This window comes from Oryx dammah, unplaced genomic scaffold (assembly GCF_014754425.2).
Source record: "Oryx dammah isolate SB20612 unplaced genomic scaffold, SCBI_Odam_1.1 HiC_scaffold_4, whole genome shotgun sequence".
Taxonomy (NCBI): domain Eukaryota; kingdom Metazoa; phylum Chordata; class Mammalia; order Artiodactyla; family Bovidae; genus Oryx; species Oryx dammah.
Genome location: NW_024070188.1, coordinates 25,576,294 through 25,584,882, shown reverse-complemented (window position 1 = coordinate 25,584,882; position 8,589 = coordinate 25,576,294).

Sequence of the window (8,589 nt, the reverse complement as noted above, 5' to 3'; positions counted from 1 at the left end):
GAACACTGGAGTGGATTGCTATTTCCTCCTCCAGGGGATCTAGAGAGGAGAAAATACAGATATGCCTGTGTGCTAAGTCACTTCAGTCATGTCTGACTCTTTGCGACCTCATGAACTGTAGGCCACCAGGCTCCTCTGTCCATGCGATTCTCCAGGCAAGAATATTGGAGTGAATTGCCATTTCCTCCTCCAAGGGATCTTCCCACTGATTGAACTTGCATTTCTGATGTCTCCTGTGTTGGCAGCCAGGTTTTTTTTATCACTAGCACCACCTGGGGAGCTCTGAAAAAACACATCTTCCCTGATGTGAACCCAGGCCTTGGAGATGAAAGCACTGCATCCTAGTCACTAGACCACCAGGGGACTGTGCAAAATATAGATGGATGGGTATCAGATGCTGATGAGGATGTGGGGAGGTGGAAAGCTTCAGCACCACTGGGGATCATGTAGACTGTATGGTCACTTTGAAAGCAATAAAATACTTTCATGGAATTAAGTATTTACTGTATAGTAATTCTGTAGCATTACTACACTTCAAGAGACTCTTGAGAGTCCCTTGGACTGCCAGGAGATCAAACCAGTCAATCCTAAAGGATATCAGTACTGAATATTCATTGGAAGGACTGATGCTGAAGCTCCAGCTCCAATACTTTGGCCACCTGATACAAAGAACTGACTTCTTGGAAAAGACCCTGATGCTGAGCAAGATTGAAGGCAGGAGGAGAAGGGGACGATAGAGGATGAGATGGTTGGATGGCATCACCGACTTGGTGAGCATGAGTTTGAGCAAGCTCTCAAACTCAGGTGATGGACAGGGAAGCCTGGCATGCTGCAGTCCATGGGGGTGCAAAGAGTCAGACATGACTGAGTGACTGAACTGAATACTATAGTAAGGTAGTAACAGTAGTGATTACTATATAGACTTTAAACAGTAGGAAACCCTCATAAGAGTGTACCATGAGATTTTTATGAAGATGTTTAACACAGCACTATTTGTGGTAGCAAAAAAAGCAGGGACTGATTAGGTCAAATTATTGACCTATACACATTAGTCATAAGGAATCACCCAAGTAGATGTTTAGCCACATGGATACATCTCTAAAATATAAGTTTTGTAATCCTACACTGTTTATGTAACTTAAACATACCCAAACAATAATATTTTTTTAAAGATTCTCACACATACATATACGAATAAAAATAATGAAGTTGGACTGAAAGTACAAATATTTAATATTTTAGGCTGGGAGCATATGGAGTGGGAGGGAAAGTAGATTATATGGGATGAAGGGGATAAACCTCTAAATAAAATAAAGAATAAATGAAGATAATGTGTCGCGAGTTTATAGTATGATAAATCCCATTCTGCTTATCTGACATCTCTAAAATAAGCCACTCTTGAGAAAGAGGAAGGTTTGACAACTTCAGACAAGCAAGATCTGGCTTGCTGGGAGCCAGGAGGTGGGTAGGTATGGAGCAGTCCACCACAGATTACCTCCCCTTCTGTCTTTCAGCAGTCAGATGCATCCATGTACATTCCTCACTGGCCTCTACAAGCATCTGCATGAAGGCCTCTGCTATACAGAACTTTGTTCCAGATGTGGATATCAGGAGCAGGAGACCTCGTGGGCACAGACCAGTTACATAAGCATAACAGGGTGAGTTAGTTTATCTTAAAAGTTCTTGCTATGGTGATGAGTTCCCCATGGGCTGAGAATCCCAAAGACAAGCAGCTCAAAAGATGTTACATGCCCTGAAGTCAATATTCTCCCTAGGAAGGATCCCTCAGAAGATTTAGACAGAGGAATGATTTTAGGCAAAGTCCAAAAAGAAACTTTTATGCATGCACTGTCTTCTCCCATCATTAGTAATTCAGGTAAGAGACCCATGAGGAGCATAGACCAGGTGAGCGTCTTCTCACCTCTGACTCTATTCTTTGGAAATGGTCAGATTTTCAGTTCCTGATTAAAGTTTCCAATTTAGCTTGCTGAAAATGTGCCAATGCATTCTAAATACTGCAGGTTTTTGTCAGAAAACAGCAGTTTTTCCATCCATGACTTTCCTTGATTACTAAGGATGTTCTATATTCAAATAGTTGATTACTTGAGACAGTCTTTAAAAATTAACATCCTTTGGTATGAAGTACAGAGAGAACTCAAAAGCTTAATATAAAAAAAGAGATACTCTTTATATAGAGTATGTAACCTATGGATGAAATAAATTTATCTACTACATTCATAACTGATATGTAACAGGTACAAAAAATTAAGAAAGCTGTAATAAAATATCCTATTTCAGGTGAAAGTAAAGTCAAGGGAAACCCCAACCCCTCCAGACACTGGTCACCTGTGCAGAATATATATTTCATTGCCAAGGGCAGTGCTGGTAAGAAGAGTGATGTGAATGGACTTCATTTTATTAAACTGCTTCTTTGTTAACAGAGACCAACAGCCAAGGGGCATTTTGCCAGAGTGTGTTAATAGAATTTTCTATTCTGCATTTGATAATGTAGGAAAAATCAACCAGAACTGGACCTGTGCTTGGTTATGTGTAGATTTGAACACATTAGAAGTTTCTACCATTTTAGAGAAACCAGTTTTTGTATTTAACCCTATTTACTACCACCAGAGTACCTACACTAGAGATCAACGTGCATTGCAGATAAAATCCACTGCTTTGACAATCCTGGTGAACACTAGTTAGTTCACATAGGTAGCTGAAGTACTGACTCTGAAAGTCTACTCCTGAGCTACTAAAATAAATGATACAGCTTCTAATAGTTCACAGTTACTGCCAATGGTGATATGAATGGTGAAAAACGTGGAGTAGGGCTAGATTACAGGACTTTGTACTATCTTTCTCCAAAATGCACTAGGTCTTGTTGAGGGTGGCCACTGCGAAACATGGAACAAGTAAAGCAAGGCAGGTCTGGAACATCTTGGTTGATGGGGAAACAGTGGTAGTTCCAGACATTTCTAGAGTTAATATTAAGAGGGGAAAAGAGACCAGCCCTGTAGAAGCAAATAAGTCAGTTACTCCCATGAAGTGAAACGGGTTGAGTTTGTACAGAAATTTTGGTTTCATACTCCTGCTGCTGCTGCTGCTGCTAAGTCGCTTCAGTCGTGTCCGACTCATACTCCTAGGGAAGGAAAAAAAGAGTAACAGTGAGTGTGCTGACAGACTGTGGGAAGACGTTGTATTAAACACATGAATTTCAGTTGAGGAAAAGATAATATACTAAATGATATTATGAGCATTAAACAAAATCGCTATTGAGAAATGTCCATTTGTATTTCCTTAATTATGAGTATCAGCAATCTCAGCTGCCCAGATTATGTGTTTATCTCTCCCCAACTCTCTCTATCGAAGGCTGTGTGGTGTCACAGGCAGACTAATCTGATGGTATCTCCTCCACTCTTGGTAGCTGTGTGATCTGTCTATACTGTAAGACACACAGTCAAAAGCTCACCCTATTGATTGATCACTGACAACTAAGACTGCTTTTGAGTTAACAAACTGTAGCAGCTGCCCTGCTTTGATACACAGCAGCAGAGAGACAAGGGCAACTATTGAAAAAGGCTGAGCTCTGGTGGTCAGGCAGGACTGCTGCTCAGGTTACATCTCTCCCACCTGGTTACTGATCTGGGATTCATCTCTACTCCTTCATCTTTTTCCAGAAGTGGGGATTGTATGTGTGTAGGTGATACCAATAAATCATGGTGATTTTTGTATGTGGTGTATGTGGTGCCTGTCACATTTATCTTGAGGTTGCCAGCTCTTAGATTAAAAATTATCCTGCCACTGGACTAAGGTAGGTAGTTGTTGCCACTTTCCCATTGGCCACTCGACCCACTAAATGCAAATTGTCTGTTTTGTTTTTGAGATCCCTAATATTGACTGCTTAATTTAGGAAGCCCATTTGGATGAGTTTGGAGGGTTGGAGTAGATTGCTTTTAATATCACTAGTGTGAGTCATCCTCAATGAATTGGAAAGAGTGCACACTCTAGTGGACATTTTCAGGACTGGAGCCTGTTTGTATAAAACAGGTCAGGATTGGGTCAGTTCACGGTGGCAGCATTATACACTCTTGGCACCCTTTCATCTGTAAGTTAGTGGTTTCTGCCTTTGTGGTAACAGAAGGAGTCTGAAAGCTTAACCACAGGACCTGAAGAATGCAATGACTGGTAGAAGCGAGCACGCACGTGTGTGTGTGTGTGTGTGTGTGTGTGTGTCTGTGTGTAGTAAGTAAATATATATATATATATATAACTTTTCATTGTTAGCATGAATGTTATCATTCTTTATATTGTACATTGTCAATTCTCAATGCAAATATAAGACCATTTAACTTGTATGCAGAATCACTGGAATTCCATAATTTGTATTTCATACAGGCATATGTAATTTGCTCTTAACAGATGACATGAAAAAAATAACTAAAATGTTATTTCATTTCTTGATAAACGCAAAATATGGGCTATTCTATCTTTACCTTTCCCCCCTTAACTTCCATTTTATCATTTTCAGCATAAGTGGTTGGTTAATACAGGGAATTTACACAAATAAGAAAGGACATGACAGGGTTTCTCAGTTTTTAAAGTTTCTCAGGCCACCATTGCCTTCTTTCTGAGCTGAGAATGGAGCGGGGAGGTGGCCTTCTGGGACTGTCAACACCTCCACTTACTCGGTCACAGATACGACATGCTTGCCCTGCTGGACTCCTACCACTGCGGGTCCACTGGAGCATTTCACTTGTGGGGCACAGAGAATGTCATCTGTGAACAGGGCAGCTGGAAATGGTCCCTGTGCAGTCTGCACGCATCTTCTGTGCTCATGCTCCACTGTCCTTTCAGATTCACTGACAAAACCAAAGTATAAAGATAACGGTGTTAAGAATTAGAGATGGTGACACCAGAGCATTACACCAAGCACAGAGCTCTTCTGAGCATGGTAAGCTGTGTGATTGCACTGGCCACCCATCCATGAAGTCAGTCCTGCTGCATACAACAGACCGTTTATTCAGATGATACCCTACGATTTACGTGGTTTCTCCTTAGAGCAGCAGACCTTTCAGGACATGGTGCTTAGTCAAGGGAAGCCTGGGACGAAATATCAACACTGCCTTTAGACTAGCTCCTTTATCCCAATAGGATTTGCCATTGGTATCATTACCACCATCATCATTTTTGATAATTTCCTTGTTTTTGTTCTTTCTGACCTTTCATTTTGGAACTCCTATTAGTCACATACTAGATCTTCTGTACTGAGTCTATGATTTTATTATCTTTTTATTTTATTTTAAATACAGCTTTCTTGGAGAATTCTTAAAATATTATTTTGATTCTTCTATTAATATTTTAAAAATGTATTTCCTTTATTTTCGGCTGTGCTGGGTCTTTGCTGCTGTACAGATTTTTTTCAAGTTGCAGCAAGCAGGGGTTACCCTCTCACTGTGGTGCACACAGCTCTTGTGGCTTCTCTTGTTGTGGAGCATAGCTTGTAGGCTTCAGTTGTTGTGGCCCCTGGGCTCCAGAGCACAGGCTCAGTAGTTGTGGCTCACAGGCTTAGTTGCTCCATGGCACGTGGGATCTTCCTGGATCAGGGATCAAATCTATGTCTCCTGCATTGGCAGGTGGTTTTTTTTTTTAATCACTGAGCCAGCAGGGAAGCCCTCTTTTATTAATATTATTTATTATGATTATCACATCATATCAAAGATGTCTATCTTATGCTTATATGGATACAACTGGTTTCATTGACACAGGATAATTTCTTATATTGCTATGTTATAAGGTATGGTTAAGAGGCGGACCCAAAACCAGACAATTTACACTCAAATCCCAGCTTTGTTATTTACTGGTTGTGTAAACTTGGACAAATTACTAAATTTTCTCATCTGTAAAATGGGCTAAAATCTTCATCAAAGGATTGTTCAATGAGTTAAAAGCACTTAGAACAGTGCTTGACTTAAGCAAATCCCTCCGTTAGCATTTGCCATGCCACTCTTATTATCTGTCTGAGGTTATTAATCACAGGGTTAACTTTTTTTCTGGTTTCCCTGTCTTTTCTTCCTCTGGGTTCCTTTTGTTTAACTTGATGCTCGTCTCAGACATTTGAAGAGTTCCTCAGATCTGATGACCCTGGGCTCTCTGTGCGTAGTGAAGAGTGAGTCTCTGGAAAGTGGATTGGAAGTTGTGTCTGTGTACATCAAGGCTCTTACTCCTGGTTTTCACTGTAGGAGTCACAGATTGTTGAAACTGCCTTTTTGTCAGAGGATGCCCAAAACTTACTTTGTGGGTGTCCTCTGTCTCAGGCTGTTCCATTTGTTCAGAGAAGAATTCTGCTCACAGTAAAAGGCTTTAGAGTCCAACAGTTCAATATGTATATTTTCACTAATCTCTGTTTCAGTCTTAACTTTGCCACAGTCATCGCCTCCCTCAGTCTAGACCCTTGTTGCTTAGGTTTCCTTGAAGAATAAATCTTCCAGCTTTTCTGAGGGAATTACTAAGGGGTTACCTGTTCTGCTTGATTGGAGAAGAGAGCTGGCAAATCCAGCAACTCCTTGTTTAGATTGTCATTAAATCCATCTATGTTCCATTTTACACCTAACACTTACATGGCATCTCACTTACCTATGAGTCTTTTGTGGGTGCTGTAGCATGTTGGGTCATTTCCTATCTGTATTCTTTCTTTATAAGATCTTAAAAGTTTTTCAACTCTGCTAAGTCAGTTACTACCACTCCATCCATTTTTCCATCCTTGAAAATTTTATTAAAATCTTTCCTCTGCTGTTGTTTGGTCTCCAATTTACTTTGCCTTTTGGTTTCTTTCTTTTTTATCTCCCTTAACTATCATTTTAGCAGGGTTAAAGGAGAAAGAGGAAACTAAGGTTAATTTGCCATGTTTTAACTAAACTGAGATGGTTGGATGGCATCACCGACTCAATGGACATGAGTCTGAGTAAACTCCGAGAGTTGGTGATGGACAGGGAGGACTGGCATGCTGCAGTCCCTGGGGCTGCAAAGCATTGGACATGACTGAGCAACTGAATTGAACTGAACTGAATACATTTTAAAAATACGTATTTGTTTATTTGGCTGTCTTGAGTCGTAGCTGCAGCAATCAGGATCCTTTGTTTCAGCATGAGGACTTTAGGAAGGCTCAATAATTGTGGTGCACAGGCTCCAGAGCACAGGCTTAATTTGCTCCACTGCATATGGGATCTTTAGTTTCCAGGAATATGGGATCTTAGTTTCTGGACTAGGGATCAAACCCATGTCCTCTGAATTGTAAGGTGGATTCTTAACCACTGGACCACTAGGGAAGTCCCTGAAATGAATTTTTTAACAGAAGGTTTTTTTTGGGTGTGTGTTTTGTATTTTTCTTGTAGTAGGTATATAGGAAGTGCCAAAGAATCAGATATTGCTAAGAATGCTGGGTCTTCTGGAATATACTCATTCCAATTACTAGAAGACAGTATTTTTCCTTTTAGCTTGCTACTTTGGGGTGAGACTGAATCTGTGGCAATTTATCAAATTGTATTGTTACCTGAACTTCAGAGGCCTCAGATTATTGAGTCCATGGAGAATTATCTTTTTTTTTTTTTTTTTTCGGTTGAGCCTCTGCAATGCATGTGGGATCTTAGTTTCCTGACCAGTGAGCAAACCCACAGCCCCTGCAGTAGAGGCCCTGGAAGCAGAATCTTAACCACTGGACCACCAGGGAAGTCCTCCAGAATAATCTTTCTTTGGCAAAGCTGAATCGTCTGTCCCTTTGTTTCCTGCCAACCTTCAGATGAGTCAGGCTGTCTGTGCCTCAACTTGAGGAATGCTGAAAGGCGCCCCCAACATCCTACGATGGCAGCATTTCTCACCATGTGGCTCAAGGCTCGAGCCTCGGTGATTACTTGGTCTGAATCCAAGAGATAACTAATAGTAGTTTAACCGATTGCTTCACAGCCTTCAAAAGGATTATACAGAGTGAAGTAAGCCAGAAAGAAAAACACCAATACAGTATACTAACACATATAGATGGAATTTAGAAAGATGGCAATGATGACCCTGTATGCAGGAGAGCAAAAAAGACACAGATGTGTATAGCGGACTTTTGGACTCAGTGGGAGAGGGAGAGGGTGAGACGATTTGGGAGAATGGCATTGAAACATGTATAATATCATGTAAGAATCGAATTGCCAGTCTATGTCCGATGCAGGATATGGCACGCTTGGGGCTGGTACGCGGGGATGACCCAGAGAGATGTTGTGGGGAGGGGGGTGGGAGGGGGGTTCATGTTTGGGAACGCATGTACACCCATGGTGGATTCATGTCAATGTATGCCAAAACCAACACAGAATTGTAAAGTGAAATAAATAAATAAATAAAATATTTTCTTATTAAAAAAAAAAGATGCCTATTAATGAAAGTGTACATATCAAATTGTTGGATTGAAAAGCTCTGACTTTCAAAAAGATACTCACTCCCACCCTACCTGGTCAACACTTAAGGTTCTGTCCCTGTAGGAACCAGACTCTTTTGGTTGTAAGTTACCGTGTGTGTGTGTGTGTGTGTGTGTGTGTGTGTGTGTGTGTG